The sequence below is a fragment of the Sus scrofa genome, chromosome 12 (assembly GCF_054392235.1).
Source record: "Sus scrofa isolate SSC_HxYL_T2T_F1_AM1 chromosome 12, Sscrofa_HxYL_maternal_Yorkshire_Landrace_v2.0, whole genome shotgun sequence".
In the NCBI taxonomy this organism is placed as follows: domain Eukaryota; kingdom Metazoa; phylum Chordata; class Mammalia; order Artiodactyla; family Suidae; genus Sus; species Sus scrofa.
In genome coordinates, this window is record NC_139394.1 from 45,813,367 (window position 1) to 45,833,937 (window position 20,571).

Genomic DNA, 20,571 nt, shown 5'->3' on the forward strand with positions numbered 1-20,571 from the left:
CCAATATTCACTCCAACCCGTGCACCTCTCTTGCCAGCCCCATGGCGATCACACACATGGTGGGGGTGCCCATGATGAGGGCCTCTCTCTCCACGCCCGCCTCTGACATGTCTCAGACCCCGTGTTTCTCCTTCTCAGGGCGGGGAGGAAAAAGCGCATCTGATATTTACAGTTTTCTACTCAATTGCTTTGTTCTGAGCTCAGTTTAGTTGAATGATTTCCCAATCAGAGTTGAATCCCTTCATTGCCTAAGTCAAAATGCTAATAAGCAAGGCCACGGGCACCAAGACCCGAGATTGTTGTCCCGAACTGACAGAAGTAGGCAGCTAAGTTCTGGGGCCAGAGTTCCTGGGTGTGGATCCAGGCCAGAGTGAAGCTGACAAGAGGGCCCATGAATGAAAGTGAGCTGGTGGTAGGTAGCCAGCCTGGCTCCTGCTTGGGTTCAAGGCTAAATGCCCATTAACCTGGACCAGAGCACTCAATACCCAGCTCAGGCAAATCACCTCTCCTCTCCTCCCTCCCCGGCCAAATGGAATTGGCTAGTTTATCAGGAATGGGTTGACTCCAGGCTGGAAGAGAGGGAGCTACAGCCCACAAAGGAGAGATATGCTGTGGATAATAGCTGGTGGCCAGGAGACTCATCTCTGGCCAGAGGCTACCTCATCTACAGCCCTCTCTCTGCCCATTCTTTTCTCTGCTCCTTTCCCTCCTTCTTTACTATCAACCCCTGGTGTCTCTGCTCCATCTTTGTCTCTAGGCTACTGGTGTCTCTGCCTCGAGTCTTTCGGCTGGTGTCCCCTCTCCGGCTCAGCACTCTGAGGCTCTCAGAATCCTTCTCCTGCAAACTGTCTCCATGAGCAGCTCAGCCAGAAAGGTCACGCAATGTCAAGGCTCTTCCATCTGTCCCTATACAGCCACCCACCCCCCAACCCAAGATCTGGCTCAGATGGATCACCTGTCAGTCACAGGTGGCTGCTCTCAGCTCACAGCCCAGTAGACTGGTGCAGGTATTACATTTGCCTCGCCTGTGCCAGGTCCCGGGCCACCTCCCTCAGCTGAATCTGGTGGGGGTGACAGGGCTCCATCATGAGAGGCAACCTGGAGTCCTAAGGTCGGGTGACCAACTCCTTCCAGTTGGCCTGGACTTTGCCAGTGTTAAAATGAAACATCTCAGATCCTGGGACCCCCTTCTGTCCTGGGTAAACCAGATGGTTGGTCACCTGATAAGAGATTTGGACTTAGGGTATAAGACCCAGCTTCAGTCCCGGCTCTGCTCCGTGCTGCCTGTAACCATTGGCAACACGCATCTCCCTCTCTCTAAACTGACACTTGTAATCCCTTCTCTGCCTATCTTGCAGGGCTGCTCTAGGGGTCACATCAGATAATGATGGTGAAAGTCCTTAGCAAATGCTAAAACACTGTACAGATGCAAAGGGGGGTTTTATTACTCCGTGTTTATGACCCGGAGGCCAGAGTATTAGCAATTTCAATTAATCAAATAAATGGAAAAATAAATTGGTTTTATGGGAACAGATTCCCACACCTTGCCAAGGGTTCAGGGCCAGGGCAAGGAAAAGGAAAGATTCCAAAGGGCTTATAGCTCTGGCTGGGCTAAACCCAAGCAGGGCTTTGCCCGAGCCCACCCTCTGCTCCCAAGATATGCCTGTCTTGGACCTATATGCTCAGCCCGGGGATCTGGTCTCATCAAAATCCTTTCCCAGCTATAGAGAGATCAAATGCAGTTTATCTTTAATTGCCCATGATGTGGTTGAATAAAACTGCCAAGTGTCAGGAGAGCACCATTTCCGTGATTTACATGGGGGTTCCCAAGCTGCTCGAGTGCTTTACCCTTGAACATGGGATGTGTTCATCGCTCTGGGCTTCACAGCATTCTGGGCGGGTTCAAGAAGATGGGGAGGAGGATGGGGCGACCTGAACATGTCTGAGAGCCTGTCTCCAGGCCCTCAGGAGTTTCTACCATCAATATTGTCCCTGAGGAAGTTCCTGTTGTGGCTCAGCGGAAACAAATCCGACTCGTATCCATGAGGATGTGGGTTCGATCCCTGGCCTTGCTTAGTGGGTCAGGGATCCAGCATTGCCATGAGCTGTGGTGTAGGTGGCAGATGCCACTCGGATCCCGAGTTGCTGTGACTGTGGCATAGGCCGGTAGCAGCAGTTCTGATTCAATCCCTAGCCTGAGAACTTCCATATGCAGCAGGTGTGGATCTAAAAAGAAAGAAAGAAAGAAAGAAAAGAAAAAAAAACATTGCCCCTATTACGGATACCAAGCACCAAGCTCTGTCCTGCTGTTTGTTGAATGCTTAGAGCTGAATAGGGACACGGCTGTGATGAACTGGCTGCCTTCTTCCATACTGGAAGGAAGGTCACGGTCAAGGCATAAAATCAAACTCAGTCTGATAGATGGACAGTCAGGTGCTGCCTCTGAAGGATAGTTGTATCTTCCAGGTGGAGGGACACCAGAGAAGCAGAAAAGCAGCCCCCCATAAACAGTTCTAATAACGGTCTGTCTATTGCACAGTACGAAATAGGGCCGTTCTTGCCAAAATAGACTCGGGCAGGGTAAGTGACAATCTCATCAATAATTAGCGAGCAAGGTTTGCTGTGGACAATTTGCAATGCAGATCATCTGTCCCTGTATAATTAAGACTAGATTGTCCCCAGTTCTGGTTTATGAGGTTTGGAATTTGAGGCACTGTGAGCCCAATAAAGAAGAACCACTGCAACAAAGCTAAAAGCCTCTCCTCTCCCCCACCCGTGCTTAGCTAATCAATGAGATCATCGGAAAAGCAGCTTTGCCTGATGTGGGTCAAGCCTGTGCTGGCCTGGGCCTTGCAGTTAGCCTTGTGAAAGTCACTTGTGGCCTTGTACTCTCTCCATCTGGGAAGTGGGGTGACAGCCAGACAACCCCACCTCTGCCCCATCCTCGTGCTTTTGTCTGCTGATGCCTTTCACTTTGAAAATCCAGCAGAACTGAGAAGGAAGGGAATGAACCTTGATTGTTATGTGTCCAGTGTTCTTTAAAGTGATAGACGTTTTACAACTGGCGAATGTTCTTAAGGTTTGCCCCTTTATTTTATAGAGAAAAACAAGGCTTGGAGTGTGTATGATGGGGTGGAGTATAGAGCAGGATGGAGCATGTTGTTGAGAAAACAAAAATTAAACTCAGAGGATTCTGACTCTGAAATCATACCACGTATTTATTGAATGTTTACAATGGTCAAGCCGCCGTCCTGAGAGCTTGCTGTGTATTCCCTTATTTAATCCTGTGACAACCCGGTTACTGTTAGTATCTTCTTCCTGCAGATGGGACAACCAAGGCCCAGAAAGGTTAGGTAATTTTCCCAAGGTCACACAGCTGGCAGACTGAGCGGAGATTAGACCCCAAGTTGCAGACACCATGCTCTTACACACTTGCTTCAAAGCTATCCTGCCTTTTGGTTGAGCACATCCTAGAGCTTGTAGCTTTTGGGAAATTTACTTATTCATAGACTGAGTCTGGATATCTTCCTTGGAGTTCCCTGGTGGTATAGGGGTTAGGATTCAGCACTTTCACTGGTGTGACATAGGTTCAATTCCTGGCCTGGGAACTGAGATCCCACATCAAGCCACTGTACCCTATGGTCAAAAAAAAGTATTCATTAATTCATTCATCTATATATATTTATTGAACACTTACCATGTACCAGGTTCTGGGGGCTGCAAATAAGTTAACATCCAGTGTCTGCCTCCTGAGACCTCACAATCCATTCACCCCCCTCCTCTAGGTGGCAGGCTTCTATTTTGTAAACTGCTGTTTTCTGTTGTAACAAATTACCACAAACTCAGGGGCTGAAAACTACACCCATTACTAGGTCCCAGTTCTGCAGGTCAGAAGCCCAAGCAGCCTGGGCTGGGGCTCTTGGTTTAGAGTCTCATGAGACTGAAGTCAAGGCATCAGCTGGCCTGGCCTCTTGCCTGGAGTATCTGGGGAAAAAGCTGCTTCTAGGATCACTCAGATTGTGCGTATGGGGGGGAGTAGATACTATTATTCCCCCTGTTTCATGGAGAAGGAAACTGATACCCAGAGAGGTTTATACCGTCCCCAGGACCACACTGGTGGAATGGAATGGACAGCTCATGTCTGTCAAACTCAAAAAGCAGGAGCTGTTTCCTTGCTCAGCTGCTCCTTTGTGGGGGGGAAAGGTGACTGTGGGCAGTGAGTCATCAATACCCCCTCCCCCATCCGCTGCCATGTCACCACTGCTGGTACCAAGAACACTGGAATGCACTGACTTCTTACCTAGGGCTCACTTAACCCTCACAAGCATCCTGTGATGTAGGGGCCATGACCATTCCCATTTTCTAGTTGAAGAAACTGAGGCATCATGAGCTTACATAAGTCACTCTAAGTCACGCGGCTGGTTGGCAGTAGAGCAGGACTCAAAGTGCGGAAATCTGGCTTCGGAGCCTGCACTCTCTATGCCGTCTTGCTTTTTCTGCCAGAAATTGAGAAGAAAGAGGAATGAAAGATACAGATCTCGCCTGGGAGGGAGTAAGGGCACCCACTCAATGCTGGGCACAAACTTTGGGCTCCATGTAGCTTAGCACATTTAATATCTATGTTTATAATCAGCTGAAAGCATGGACAATGGCTTGGCTGAAGCCACACAGCTTTAAAGTGCTAGAACCAGGATTTGAGCTGGGCTCTTTCTCAAGCCTGGGCTCTTTCCATTCACCAAAGACCCACAGAAGCACGTGGGCAAAGGATCAGAGAACGTGATCCAGTGGTGGTCTCTGTGCACAGCAGTTTGGGGCAGCATGAGAGCCTGAAAGTTGAAGGGTGCAGGGCTCAGCCAGGTCAGTCTAGGTGGTCTTCCAGGAGGAGGTGAGAGAGAAGGCGAGTGAGTGAGGTGAGTTTAGAGCTCCTTAGATGGCTTGGTTTTGACTAGGAACTATGTCCAATTTTTTATTATTATAAAAAAATCCTTGCCCTGGATTGCTATAAATAAATGATGGGATCTGTTTCTAAATCGGCTTTTATTTCCATGTGTTAACAACTAATTACTAGTGCACTTGGCAGGCAGTCCCTCTCTGAGTCTGCAGAGCCGTTAGCTGCGGCAGCCCCTACTCTCGCAGCCTGAATGTTTAAGGAGCCCCTCGCCTCCTGCTTTGAAGGGGGACCCTGCTTGCTGGTGGCCTGCCCCTCTTCCCATGAGTCCTCTGAACCCAGAGCAGCTTGACTCCCTCATTTCAAATACTGCTTTTATGGAGAAAAGGCAAGGCAGGTGTGAATTTAGAGCCCCATTCAGACCCTGTGATCCCTGGGAACCCCTGGCTTGAAATGGATTTTTATAGAGTTTTTGCAGGTAGCACTGCCCAGCTGTCAAGGGCTGCCCACAGATGAGAAAGGGGGGTGTGAAATTCTCTTAGGAGAGAGGACAAGCCCTAGGTAGGCTAGCATCCCTTTTCAAAGTGCCATCATTGGGCAGACTCTAAGCTGATCACCCAGCTTCTTTCTTCATCTTCCAGTTGGGAGGGTTGCCTACTGACTAATCTCTTCCTGAGTGTTATTATTTGTATCCATAGGTAGTGAAATATTGTTTCTTTAGATATCATAATCTTATTTCACAGGGCTCACCCATCTAGACCATTTCCCAATACACCAGTAGAATTATAATGTAGGATTATAATGACACTCTAGGACCTTAATGGAATTTTCAATTGTGTTACATACTTTACATGGATTGTCTCAGCTGTTGCAATCTCTATTTTCAAGATTCAAAGAGATTCAGGAGTTCCCATTGTGGCTCAGTGGTAACGAACCCGACTAGTATCCATGAGGATGCGGGTTTGATCCCTGGCTTCACTCAGTGGGTTAAGGATCTGGCATTGCCGTGAGCTGTGGTACAGGCTGCAGACGTGGCTCAGATCTTTTTGTTGCTGTGGCTGTGGTATAGGCCAGCTGCTGCAGCTCTGATTTGACCCCTAGCTTGGGAACTTCTGTATGCCATGGGTGTGGCCCTAAATAAAGCCACCCCCCCCCCAAAAAAAAAGAAAAAGAAAAAAAAGTTCGAAGAGATTCAGATGAGAAAAACAAGGCATGGAGGGGAACAGGGACGCATCACCCACTCAACAGGGGCAGAGCTAGGTCCCAGCAATGGCAGCCCTGCCTCCAGACACACTGCTCTGTTGGGAGAGCCGGCTGGCACATTCAAGTCTGTGTCCAGCCTCTCCATCATCCAACGAAGAAACTGACATGCATGGAGGAATGCCTGGTCCTCCAGCCAGTGAGAGAGCCAGGACTGAAACCCACATGCTTTCTACTCTACTGACGCAGCCTGAATGCACACCATGTTTCCATTACCTATTAGCTTGAGTTTCCTTGGACAAACTATTTGATTTAGTTTCCTCCTCTGTGAAATAGGAATATTAACACAGACCTTGTAGTTTGGGAACGAAGATAGGAAAGCACCCGAAGGAGCACTCAAGACACAATACATAGACTGTTCTTTCTTCCTTCCTCCAAAGCAAAGCTTCTGAAACAGAGAAGAATCAGATCCATTGACCATCTTGGAATATCTTTGGGAAGATAGCTATGCAATCTGTGTAACTGACAATGGGTTGATATCTGTGAAAATGAAGTGTTCCTATAAATCAGGGACTCTCAACCGAGGGTGGTTTGGGAATGTCTTAGACATGCTCGAAACCTTTGGGTTGGGAGGGGAGGCTGTACTGCTGAGAAGAGGCTGGGGTGCTTCTGAAGGCCCTACAATTCAGAGCAGTGGCCAACAAGAAAGAACTATTCAGTCCAAAACGTCAATAGTGCCGCTGTTAGGAAACCCTGCTATCAATCACCATGAGAAAAGACCAACAATTCAATAGGAAAATAGACAAAGGATCTGGAGAGGTAAGATAAAGAAGTAGAAACAGAAATGGTCAATAAGCATGAAACTATACCCTGCCTCACTGTCACAGGGGAAAGGATGTGACTTAAAGCAAAAATAAGACCCTGCTTCCCACCATCAAATGGACAGGAATGAAAAAAAAAAAGGCTGCGGGTACCAAGGGCTGCCTGGGTTCTAGAGCAATGGGAACTCATGCTTATGCAGGCGCAACCACCTTGGAGAACAATTTGGCAATACCTACTTAAATCAAAGATACACAGGACCAAACGGAGCACCTCCACCCTAGAGAACACCTCCTCCAGGTGCGGGGAGAAGCGTGAGCAAGAAAGTCAATGGCTGAATTCTAGTGGTGGAAAGTTAGAAACCGCTGAACAATCCATCAAAGGGGCGAAGGAGATGAAAGGAATAAACAGTGTGTACCAATAAAACTTGAGGAAAGGAAAAGTTACAATGGATCCTGAAGATAGTACGTATGCGTATATAAAACTTTAAAATGGGCAAGCCAACCTGTTGGCAGAGTTGATGTTGACTGTCACACATGTACTAGGAGCACACAGTCTAGCACGGGGATAACAAGATCCGTTTCAGGATGGTACTTATCTCTGGGGAAGGGAGGGTAGGTGGAGGATACCATCCAGGAGGATTTCTGTTCTGCTTATAATGTTTCATTTCCTAGGGTGGGTGGTGGGTGTTTGTTCTCTTATTCCCCATATTTTTTGGTATATTTGTAAGGTAAATCAAATGAAATGCTACCGAAAATATCAGGGTCTTAGAAGTAAATAATCTAGCGGCCCCAATTAACAGGTTGGAACATGTATCTGGTAGCGGGTTCTGAGGGGAAGAATCTGCTGTCCATCTCACTCTGAGTCCCTTATGTGCTCTTGGATTTTCCATGCAGACAGGTGCTTCACCTTCGTAATGACTCCTATTGGCCCCTCTGAAGACTGGTATCTGCAAGTTTTTGGAAGTCCTCAGTGTCAGACTCTAAGGGCAAATGTATCTCTCTGGAAGAACTAAGATTCAGGATCCAAGGTCATTCCGTAGTCACCTTCAAGATCTGGGGTTTTTACTTTTTATGTTTCTTATCCACCCAGCACACATCTGAATGGCTAAGTTCATTGGAAGGAATTTGAACAAAACAGACAGCATCCTCTTGTCTTTCCAGATGTTCAAGTTCTGACTTGCCAAAGAAATTATCCACTTTCAAGGACCAGAACCCTCTCAGGACACCTAGAAGAGTCTTAAAAGCATTTATAAAAGAGACATAAAGAGGTTCTCTGCAACCTTCATAACATTTCACACTATGTACAGTAAATTAATGAATTATAAAGAACAGGTGTGTATGGGCATTTTCTACCGACAGGAGCTGCAAGAAGAGGGGCTAGGAATGGCTTTAAGTCCAGATCACTGTCCCTCAGGAGGCTTCATTCCTTCAGAAATATTTACTGAGCACCTACTAGGTGATAAGTATGCCTAGGTACTGATAATTGATCAATGAAAAGTCAAAGTCCCTACATGAAGGTCTCACTGGGGTGTAAGAGACAAATAATGTACAAGTAAACAAAACAACAAACAGCAACAAAAGGCAGAGTTTAAGTGGTGATAACTGCTATAAAACTATGCAATAGGAAAGTATGTAGAGGATGACTAGGGCCCCATCATAGTCCCTCCTGGACCACACACTTAGTTGAGAATATCGTAATGGGAAGATGCTCCAGATGACCTGGCTGGAGGAATGGCCCCTGAGGTAATAGCCTATGGCTCTGTAAACCATCTCTGAAAGTGGTGACCTCAGGCTTGCTAGAAGAGTGTACTAGCCAGGGGAGACCACGCTGGCAGGTTGGACAGAGCAGATGAGGTGGATAGATTGGAAAACCTGCCCCAATGTTTTAGAGCTTCCCCCATCAATAAGTGAAATCCCTTTCCCCACCCATTGGGCTGGCCCCGTGACTTGCTTTGACCAATAGGATGTGGTGGAAGAGATACCGTGTGAGTTCCAGCGCCATGGCCAGAAAGGGTCAGGCAGCTTCTGTTTTCACACTCCTGCTATGTTCTGTAGAAACCCAGTCTGGGCTCTTCGAGGAGGAGAGTCCACATGGAGGATGGAAGGCCACTCTATTCACCCAGGGGAGGCCCCAGACATGAGGGTGGGGCCATCCCAGGTGCCCCAACATGGATTGTAATCATCTGCATTAAGCTGGTCAAGACAGAAGAAGAACCACTCAGGCAACCCTCAGAATGGTTAGAAACAATGAGGTCTGAAGTGGTTATGCATCAATAAGTAACCCAGACGGTAACACTCAAAGACACACGCACAGCAGTGGCGTGGTTCTCTGGGACCAGTCAGTTCACAGAAAGTGTTCATCAGATTTGGGGTAAGAGAGACAGGTTCCCTCCCAATGCTGGGGCCCAGAAGAATGATGCCAGTGTCCATGCCAAGCAGGCTTCTAGGTGAGCCCCACCTTAAACTCTCCTGGTGTGTATTGGTGCTCTGAGAATGGAAGCTTCAAGTCAGAGCCTCACAGGTGTGCAGGACTCAGGTCTGGAAGAGTGAGCACAAGTCTTGAAGAAGCAAGACTCATTCTGGACTCCTCTCTCTGAGTTCTGATGGGTGCAGGCCTTGGTGGGACAGAGGCAAAAGAACTATTCTTTGGTAGCACTTAGCAAGGGCAGGCCTTTGGAGAAAGACCACAATTACAAAAAACCAATACAGAGATCCAAGAGCCAAGCACCCAAAGGGTGGGTCAGATGCTAAGAGCATTAGGAGTTCAGAGAAGGGACAGATCACCCAGGAGGCAAATAGTGCAGGATTAGAGTAGACAATCTCATGAAAGGATGACGATCTGAGTGCAAAAAGACTTGGACTACAACAAACAAGAAATGGATAAAAGTGATACGGAGGGCATTTAGGGAAAATGAAGATGGTGGAAGAGAAGGAGAGGAGGCAAGATCCAGCTTGCTGGGGGAAGATGAGCAGACCCACTTGGCAAAGGGAGGGCTCCTGTAGATATGCTCAGAAAATAAAGGCTAATTGAGAATGCTGAGAGATGCAACTTTGCTTCTCGGTCATGGCACATGAAAGACAGAGTTTCTGAGCAAAGAAATGATATGTAGTTTAAAAATGAAGATTGAAATGAATCAGTGCATGGACAGATGGGTAAATGGATGGATGGATGGATGCATGCATGCATGGGCATGCATCAGTAAGCACAGGCAGATGTGTGCTTTAAACATAAAGATATGGATGAAAGAATAAATGGATAGATGAGTGCATGAATGGATGGATGGTTGAATATGTAACAATGAAGACAAACAGATATGCACTTTAAAGTAAAGATCTGAAGGAGTATATGAATGAATAAATGAATGGATACATTCATGCACAGAAACTGGGTAGAGAGATGAATGGATGAATATGTGACAGAAGGATGAACCTGAGGAAGTCAATTAAGTCTTCTGGTGAGTGGATTTGACATTCACATCCATCAGTGCTGCTGCCCTCCACAGCCCCACTCCCTGGGGTCCATCCCATCAGCCCAGAACTGCAGGCTCACCTGAGTGATGGTGAGATGGTTCAGGAGAGTATGTCATGAGGGTGACAGGAGCTCATCGATCATAGCCAGGCCCCAGCTCTTCTGGGAGCAGACCCCTGTGGCACGGGATGAAGGCTGCAAGACAGGAACCCAGACATGTCATGCTGGTGTGTACATGCCTTGCCAGCCCTACCCTCCAGAGTTTTGGCAAAGGGGGCTCCCAACCACCTTGCATTATGGTCCCAGCTTTGAGCACAATAACAGGTGCATAGTAAGTGCTCAGTGAAAGTCTGATGAGTTAAAAAGAAATTCCCTAAAATTCTCTAGACGGAGCAAACAAACAGGCTGTATATAACTGACATCATCCTCACCACCCCATCCTCATGAAAACCCTTGCTAGAGAGAAGGGAGTTGAACAGTTCATAACCTGACCTTCAAGGGAAGATATAAATCAGACCTCATCAGCTTTCAGGGAAATAAATCTGTGAAATGAGCCTGCCATCTGCCTTTCGTGATATAAATCAAGCTTCCATTGGATCTCTCATGCCTACAGGCTGAGGTCCATATTCCTTAGCAAAACATGTGCAGTCGCTACCACATGACCTCCAGCTTTAAAAGTACCCATGTGGTCCTTCGTTTCTTGATTGCTAATTATGTATGGGAGAATATATTTGACACTGGAACCCGAAGATGAATGAGATACATTTCTTCCCCTCAAGGAGAATATTATCTATTAGGGAGACAGATGCTTATGCGTGTGCTATACATTTATGTAATCTATAGCCAGTACACCTTATAGCATGAAAACTAAAAAGGTAGGCACAGGACCCAAATAACACAGAGGAGAAAGAAAGGATGAGTGACGAACTCTGACTGAGGGTCATGGAAAGTGTCGTTAAATATTTAAGATGATTCTAGAAGGTTAAGTGGAAGTTTCCCAGGGCAAAAAGAGGGGCAAGGACACTTCAGGAAGAGGGAACAGTCTTAGTTAAGACCCTTGATTACAAGTTACAGAAATTGAAGTGAAATTAGGAATCTGGAGACCTGCCCTGTCGATTCAGAGGTTGGTTGCACAAGTCTCATGAAAGAATATATAAAAATGCTTTGTAAGCTACAAAGTGCAAGGCAAATGCAAGGGCTTATTATAGAAGGTGCTCAGAAGCTGAGTGGTGATGGATTGACCAATTTGGCATAACCCACTGGGAACAGCCCATAACACCTCCCTGAACCAAGACATGCAGATAGAGAACCTAGTGGAGTGAGTCTTTAACTTGAGGGCTCCCCTGGTACCCATTTGGATTTTGTTTGACTGTGAAAGGACTGATGGAGGGATGGGTAAGTGAGGAGGGCAGAGAGACTTGAAACAAAAGGGAGATGGTCACTGCTATTTTTCTTTTCTTTTCTTTTTATTAGAGTGTAGTTGATTTACAGTGTTGTGTCAATTTCTGCTGTACAGCACAGTGATCCAGTCTCATATATACTCATACTATCTCCCATGACGGTCTATCCCAAGAGATTGAATATAGTTCTCTGCGCAGCAGGACCTCATCGATTATTAATTCTAAATGTAATAGTTTACATCTACCAACACAAACTCCCAGTCCATCCCACTCCCTCCCACTTCCCCCTTGGCAACCACAAATCTGTTCTCTATGTCCATGAGTCTGTTTCCTTTTTGTAGATGGGTTCATTTGTGCCATATTTTAGATTCCGCATATAGGTGATATCATATGGTATTTGTCTTTCTGACTTATTTCACTTAGTATAAGAATATCTGGTTCCACCCATGATGCTGCAAGTTGCATTATTCTGTTCTTTTTATGGCTGAGTAGTATTTCATTGTGTATATGTACCACATCTTCTTACTCTATTCATCTGTTGATGGACATTTTTATTGTTTCCTTGTCTTGGCAAGTGTGAATAGTGCTACAATGAACATAAGGGTGCATGTATTGTTTTGAATGCAAGTCATCAAAATGAAAATGAAACGGCTTGGTGGTGATCATGTGAGATAATGAATGGAAGGATATACAAGTACCATTTGCAATTTTCAGGAATAAAGACTCTGAAAATCAAAGTATTCATTAACAATGGACTAAGTATCTACTAGTTGTGAGGATGTGTGGTAAGTTGAATGAGGGAGATAGAGGTGAAAAAAAAAAAAAAAAAAAAAGCACAGACCCTCCCTTCAAGGAGTCTGAGATTTGTAACAAAGTCTTGAGATATGATTGATAAGTGCTGGGTCCAAACCCACCTCCTGTACTTCCACCTCCAAACTCATCCCTCCACTTGCTTCCATCTCGGTACATGGTGCCTCCATTCACCAAATCACTCACGTCTCAGTGTGAAGTTCAATTCCACTCTTTCTCTCAACCCTCCCTACATCCATTCTATCAGTACAACCTGTCAGCTCTTCCTCCAAAGGAAATCCCAGTCCTGCCATGCTTTACACACCGTTGTCTCTGTCTGGAATGTTGCTTCCAAGCTCACCTTCCCATAACCCAGCAGCCAGATCAACCTTCTCGAAATGCAAATCTGATTATAATGCGTAGTCCTTCAACCCTTCACTAGAGCTTCATGCTTAGATCCAAATCCGTATTCTTTGCAGAGGTCCATCAAGACTGTTCAGCTCTGCATTATTTCACCCCTGCCCATTTTTAAACTATTGCTCTGGCCCATATTCATTATACTCCATCCACACTTTGCATATTCCTACCCCCAGGGTTTTGCCTTTGCTCTTCCTTCTGCCAGAACCACTTTTCCCCAGACCTGAATAAGGTCACATGCAGACTTTGCTCAGAGATGCCTTCCCTGATGCTTTTGCAGAAGTAACCACCCCTCCAGGCCTGCTGCTCTCTCCTTATCCAGCTTTTTTCATAGGAATGACATCAAGCACATAGTAGGTCCTAAGCAAATCATGTTTGAATGAGGGCGTGCAAGAGAAATAGCAGGGAAGAAGTACACATCTGCCGGCACTGGGTTCTGAAGCTGAATATGACCTGACCGGGTGGACAAAGACCAGGGCATTCCAAGCAGAGGGAATACACAAACCAAGGCAGAAAGATGTGGAAGGATGTGCCATGGCTGGGGAGGAGGAGCAACACGGCCATAGGACCCATGCATGCCCATGAGAAAGCAGTGGGATGCTAGACAAGGCAAATCATGGAGGACCCTGCGCACCATGCCAGGGACCAGATCTCTAGCTGCAGGAAGGCATCTCGCATCATGAGAGATGATTGCAGAGAGTGTTAAACAGGCTTCCGGAGGTAGAGGTCACTGAGCCTGGAGCTGAACAAGCATGGGTTCAAGGTGGCTCACAAGAGTTTGCAAACCTTGCTGTAATATAACAAGAAATTCCCCAGCGGTGTCTGTCTCTCTACTCATTGATGACTTGTTCTGTGTCTTTAGTTCAAATTCCTCAGATAAAGGGAAATTTGATTGACTCATATTGTCTCTGTTAAAAGAGGCCATGCTTTAAAGGCCAGCTGGCAGCCAGGCTGCTTCTCTCTTGAGTCAGATGTTCCTGCCTGATTCAATTAGCTGTGGCTTGGTTAGGAAGAAGGTCACATGACGTGAACAAGGTTGTTCGGCCACCCTGCCCCTTGCAGGGAACATGGACAGGGTTGTGCCTCTAGGAGAGGAAGTGGGACCCACCACACCCCCCCCCGGGGCTGTTTAGTATGACATATATGTTGCCCACAAGTACTCCTAAAACTAAGCACAAAAAAGGAATTGTTTCAAGTCTCCCAAGGATTTGTCCTGAGCCTGGCAGAGCCCGCCGGTATTCTCTCTTCTGGGTTACTCTTTGGGGATGACCTGTAAGACTCCTGGCTGAGTGGCCGAGAGGCATAAAGGGAGTGAGCCCTGAGTCAGGGTGGCTTCCATTTACCCACAGGTATGAGCAGGGAGCCCAGGATGACCCCAGTCTTAAGGACATTTCTGGCTACAAGAGAGAAAAAGCCTCCCACTGGCATAAAGAATAAGGACCCTCCTCAGATCACAGAACAAGAAATCCAGAGTTAAGCTGCGCCCGGGCTGTGGCAGTAGGTACTCACCACCACACCAGGGTCCTAGGCTCTGGTCCTCTCTCTGCCCAGGGGTGGCACCCTTCAGCGCAGTTTCATCTTCAGCCTGGTAGCAAGGGGGTCTGCAGCAGTCCTGGGCCCCCTGCACGGACAGGATAATGTCCAAGAAGAGAATGAGGAACCTCTCTCCTCCTGTGACTCCCTTAGAAGAGAGGAGAGATTTTTTTCAGAAGCTTCCCCTAAGTGTCCGCCTGCTCTCTCATTGGCCAGAATTGGGTCACATGACCCTTTGTTGTCAAGGGGAATGGGATCACCCTGGATCTAGGGGTCGGGAGTCACATCTTCTGAAACAAGCATCTTTGTCGGGGAGGGAGGGATGCATGAACCAGCTCAGGTGCTCTTGGGAAGGAAAATAGGGACATGCACGCATACTGGGAAGCAGCCTGAGTGTCCACTCCACTCTAAGGACCATTCCACATAACAACAGGGACAAAGGCGCCACGAAAGATATGGCACAGGAAGTGCAGAGGTGGCGTCCTGTAAAAGGAAGTGCAGATCAGGGTTGGGGGAGGCAGATGCTCTGCTTTCAGGTCCCAGCTCTGCCACCCACTGACTTATGCCCTCACTGAATCTCAGTTAGCCCACCTGCAAAATGGGCATTCAGATAGCTGTTGGGGCTCCTATAATCATGTCAAACCCAACCAAAATCATGAGGGCAGAGAGCTTCCCAGCCTGAGGTGTGTGATGGCGCCAATGGTGTAGAACAGTTATTATTAGTGGGATGTATGTCAGGGGGAGCCTGCAGAGTCAGAGTGAAGGCCAGGCCAGGGATGAAGGCTGGGCTGGTTCGTCGGCACCTCGAGGTGTGAATGGCAGGCTGTGCCATTTCACTCCGCTCCTTGCGGATATAAAAGCCCTTCTCAATCCCGGGATCTTCCTATTTGCAGGAAGACACCAAATAACGAGGAAAATAAATTCAGGAGGCCCAAGCAGAATTTTGTACTTTCTGTGACTTTCCACCCATCTCGGGGACTGTGCTGGTGCCGCTGGCAAAGATCCTTATCTCTAGGATTGAGGGCTTGGTTCTTCTGAAATCAACCTCCTAGAGTCGTCCTGGAGACGGTGGGGAAGCCAGCTTCCACCTGATCCATGGCAAACTGACCAGCAGATTAATGAGGCAGGGCAGGCCTCCTGAATCGGGATGTCAGTTTTTCAGTTTGAGGGCGTTCTTCAAAGTATCTCAGTTCATTGGATTGCTGACTTGGCAATCGGGACGCCAGCTTTAAAATGAGAGCAAAAGGCAGGCAGAGAGGAGGCAGTGTGAGTCTGTGTCTTGGAGCAGAACGCCTAATCCAGTTTCGGTCACCTCCGCATGACTGTGCCCTGCTGCTGTGCCCACATCAGCCCCGCCTCGCCTATCAGGGGGCTGGAGCGGCGTCGCTCCCAGGGTAAGGAATGACTTGCTGCTAGGCCTTGGTGGCTCCAGTGTCAGACCTAACAGCCCTGATGTGGACCTTAGCTGTCTAATCTGGTAAAGAAGATTATGGTACCAGGATTGGGGCTCCCTGTCTGCAGCCACACACAGGATTCCACTCTCCCAGGGATGACAATAGAAGAGAACCCTGGATTCCTTCTGGCCAAAGGATCCAAGAGCTAAGGAAGACGACTTGGATGGGAGAGAGCCTGGGCCTGGTTCCCCCCCACACCTCACCCCCATCTCATTTGCCACATGTGGCCTTGGACCAGTCACCCTCGGTGGTCTGTGTCTCTCCCTATTAAGAGTGAAGGGGGAGTTCCTGTTGTGGCGCAGCGGAAACGAATCCAACTAGGAACCATGAGGTGGCAGGTTCGATCCCTGACCTCGATCAGTGGGTTAAGGATCCCGCGTTGCCATGAGCTGTGGTGTAGGTCGCGGATGTGGCTCAGATCCCGCGTTGCTGTGGCTGTGGCATAGGCCGGCGGCTACAGCTCTGATTAGACCCCTAGCCTGGGAACCTCCATATGTTGTGGGTACAGCCTTAAAAATTTTTAAAAATTTAAAAAAAAAGAAGGGGTTCCACCAGATGGCCTCTGCGATCCTTTCCAGCTCAGTCCCTCACTGGTTCTGGATTGGAAGCAGGATTGGATCTTCCTAAGGACGTTTATTTCACTGAGCCTGGGGTGCTCCCAAGAGTGTAGGCAGAATACCCAGGAGCAGACCCTGAGGTCCTGCAGCCACCAAGGTAAGAGCAGGGAAAGATCCAAACATGTCATCAGCACTTAGTGAAAAGCACCTGGGGAGTGGGCTGGGGGGAGAGCTATAAAATGCATTTTTTGTAGATCCCTCAAATAGAGGAATTAGCAGGAGCCAGGGTTGGGAATATAGAAGCCTGGATCGAATTCCCAGTTCCGCGACGAAATTATCCTGTGAGCCTCCGTTTCGTCCACCGTAAGAGGAAAAAAATTATATCTACATTACAGGGCTCCTGGGTGGATTCAGTTAGATAGGTGTGTAAAATACTTGATACGGGGCAGAAACACTGAGCAAAGGCCACTTCTCCTCTCATCCTGTGCCGGCTGAAGCACCAGGGTCGCCCAGCTTCTCCGAAGAACTGAGTTCTGGGAAGCAGAGGAATAGCATCTTGAGGAGCATAAACCCAGGGAGTCAGAGCGTTGGAGGGAAGTTTCCCGGGTGTGAGGGGCTGCTGGCTGTGCCCATCTCCATTCACTGGGCTCCAAAGTTACCAACTCCTTGAGCTCTCTCCCTGCAACTGTGCTTCTCTTGCCCACTGGTCCAAGCCTGGTCTCAGACAAACCCTATGCAGCTTCTGGGAAGGGCCGGAGTGTGGAAGGAAGTTGACTTAATCCTCAGGGAAGGCAGAGAATGAACCAAGAGGGCAACACTCAGACTCAGTTTCTTCGCCACTCTCTGAAGCCCATCTACTCGCCACTGGGGGCAGCCGCCCATCCCAGACACCTGCCTGACACTCCACCCCCGACTTCTGGATCAATTGCAAATAGGTGATGCCACCTCATGAGATTTCAACACCCTAGAGGATGTTGAAGCTTAGCCTCCCATTCCTGAAGGTGGCCCCCAAGGCTCACAGAAGCCAACTCTGGTCCTAGATGCTTCTCTTCCTCCGGGCACTGGGCACCAAGAATGATGTCCTTTTCTGGACAAAACCCATTCTGACATACAGGGTGATTCGTGCCCTCTCCTGGTTGGCGGTGGTCCTCCAGGATAGTAGCGTTCCCATTTCTATGCTAACACAGCAGTGGTGTCAGCAGTCCCAGACAGTGGTCCTTCTGCCTGCTTTCCTCCTGGTCCACAAAGACAGGGCTGATGATAGGGATGGGGTGGGCAGCTTGAGGGAGGATAAGAAATCCCTGTGACTCTGCCCACCTGTTCAGTCAGTTAATAAGCTTTCCTAAGCGCCTACTATACACCAGTCTGCTGGGCACTGGAAGGCGACAGATAAATAAGATACACTTAAGAAGGCTTTTGAGGGGAGTTCCCATTGTGGCTCAGTGGGTTAAGAACCCGACTAGTTTCCATGAGGATTTGGGTTCATTCCCTGGCCTCGCTCAGTGGGTTAAGGATCCAGCGTGACCGCAAGCTGTGGTATAGGTCTCAGACGCAGCTTGGATCTGATGTTTTGTGGCTGTGATGTAGGCCAGCAGCTATAGCTCTGATTTGACCCCTAGTCTGGGAACTTCCATATGCCTCGGGTGTGGCCCTAAAAAAAAAGGAAGAAAAAAAAATAAGTCTATTGGGGAAGATAGCATACGTGCAAAGATGGCTATCTAGGAAATTCAAAAAAAATAAAAAGAAAAAAAAGTGGTCTAAGAGCAGACTAAACTGGGGAGTGCAGAAAAAGATGGAGCGGCCATTTGGCCCAGGTAAGTTAGAGAGGGTTTCATAGACAGAGCTGAGTCTTAGAGAATGGTTCTGACTCTTCTGCAAATAACAACTACCCCTTTTTGATTCTCTGGAAAAAATCGTTTAAACACCCTGGGTTAGAACAGCTATCCTGAGATAAAACCCCGAGTCTGGCCAATGAGGAATAAACTTCTAAAAGGAGTCCCAGGAATGTGAATTAAAACTCAGATCCAAGATTCTAAGATCTTACTAGGGGATGCGTGTGCAAGCTGCCCTGGGTCGAGCAGTGTCAATAACTGATCCTAGACTTGCATCTGCTTCTAAAACCATTTGTTCTTCTGGGAATAATCCCAGAGGGACTTGGTCAACGATTGCTAGGAAACCAGCCATCCCTGCTGGGCTTTCTGCTCCCTGCTAAGTTTGCATAGGTTTTTCTCCACCCCCCCACCCCCCACCCCCAGGCATCTGCCTGCTCTCCTCTCTAAATACACAGGCAAACTCACCAGCAGGTCTTCCAGCTCCCATTCCCACATTTCCCTGAATAAAAACACCAGCCTGAACAAGACAATGGGTGATGTTTCCGCAAACTGCAGCACTCCAGACCATGCAGTCAGTGGAAGGAGAGCCCATGAGTTTCTACGCTTTTGTTTCTGTTTAGAATCCTGTTTCCATGGCTGTTCAGGAAAGCAAACTGTTTGCCTTGCAAGGGATCCTTGGCGAATGAAAAGTGGGCTTGCCCTGACAGAGGTGGGAATGCGTTTTGTAAATGTTGCATCGCCCAGTGGGGAACTAAGCTTAGTGAGCACGTTCAAGTGCGCTCAGTTCTGGGCTAGACCGAAACCTCTCTTTAATTGGTCTTGAAAACCCAAGTGTGACAAGCCAAGCATACATACACAGGCACGATTATTCCTTCAGGACCCCCCGGTGCAGCCGGAAGTTTGTCTTTGGCCATGACATGCATGCATGCTTGCATACATACATATATACATTCTAGGGGTGATACTCAAAGGTAGGGAGAAGGAAAGGATTTTTTTTTTTTTTTTTTTTTTTTAGCTTTGTAAGTTCTTTTAACGCTGTTGGGTTTTGCTTTACGCATGTTGAGACAATATTGTTTTTGCTATTCCAGGGCTACATTATTGAAGTACACACAACTCAGAATTGCAGATTTTTCCTTTAAGAATAGCTATTGTCCCACATTACCACAAAAATTGTTCTTCCTGCACAGGCAATTTTTGCTTCTTTTGTGGTTTTGAAGTAAATATGTTTTTCTTTTTTTTTCTTTTTTTTTTTAACTTTACTTTCAGAATGTAATTATATACTTTTTTTTTTTTTTAATTTTCCCACTGTACAGCAAGGGGGTCAGGTTATCCTTACATGTATACATTGCAATTACAGCTTTTTCCCCCACCCTTTCTTCTGTTGCAACATGAGTATCTAGACATAGTTCTCAATGCTATTCAGCAGGATCTCCTTGTAAATCTATTCTAAGTTGTGTCTGATAAGCCCAAGCTCCCGATCCCTCCCCCTCCCTCCCCCTCCCATCAGGCAGCCACAAGTCTCTTCTCCAAGTCCATGATTTTCTTTTCTGAGGAGATGTTCATTTGTGCTGGATATTAGATTCCAGTTATAAGTGATATCATATGGTATTTGTCTTCGTCTTTCTGGCTCATTTCACTCAGTATGAGATTCTCTAGTTCCATCCATGTTGCTGCAAATGGCATTATGTCATCCTTTTTTATGGCTGAGTAGTATTCCATTGTGTATATATACCACATCTTCCGAATCCAATCCTCTGTCGATGGACATTTGTGTTGTTTCCACGTCCTGGCTATTGTGAATAGTGCTGCAATGAACATGCGGGTGCATGTGTCTCTTTTAAGTAGAGCTTTGTACGGATAGATGCCCAAGAGTGGGATTGCGGGGTCATATGGAAGTTCTATGTATAGATTTCTAAGGTATCTCCAAACCATTCTCCATAGTGGCTGTACCAGTTTACATTCCCACCAGCAGTGCAGGAGGGTTCCCTTTTCTCCACAGCCCCTCCAGCACTTGTTATTTGTGGATTTATTAATGATGGCCATTCTGACTGGTGTGAGGTGGTATCTCATGGTAGTTTTGATTTGCATTTCTCTTATAATCAGCGATGTTGAGCATTTTTTCATGTGTTTGCTGGCCATCTGTATATCTTCTTTGGAGAACAGTCTATTCAGGCCTTTTGCCCATTTTTCCCTTGATTGATTGTTTTTTTT

The 20,571-nt window shown here is 47.2% G+C and overlaps 1 long non-coding RNA gene across 1 annotated transcript; it reads right to left on the reverse strand.

Annotated features, from left to right (window-relative positions):
* Nucleotides 1-3,198: 3,198 nt before the first annotated feature.
* LOC110256056 (uncharacterized) lies at nt 3,199-18,937 on the reverse strand. The gene is made up of 4 exons (XR_014821430.1): nt 18,826-18,937; nt 14,494-14,665; nt 10,460-10,573; nt 3,199-6,536 (listed from the first exon to the last, which is right to left on the reverse strand). It is a non-coding gene; the product is annotated as an uncharacterized LOC110256056 (long non-coding RNA).
* Nucleotides 18,938-20,571: the final 1,634 nt, after the last annotated feature.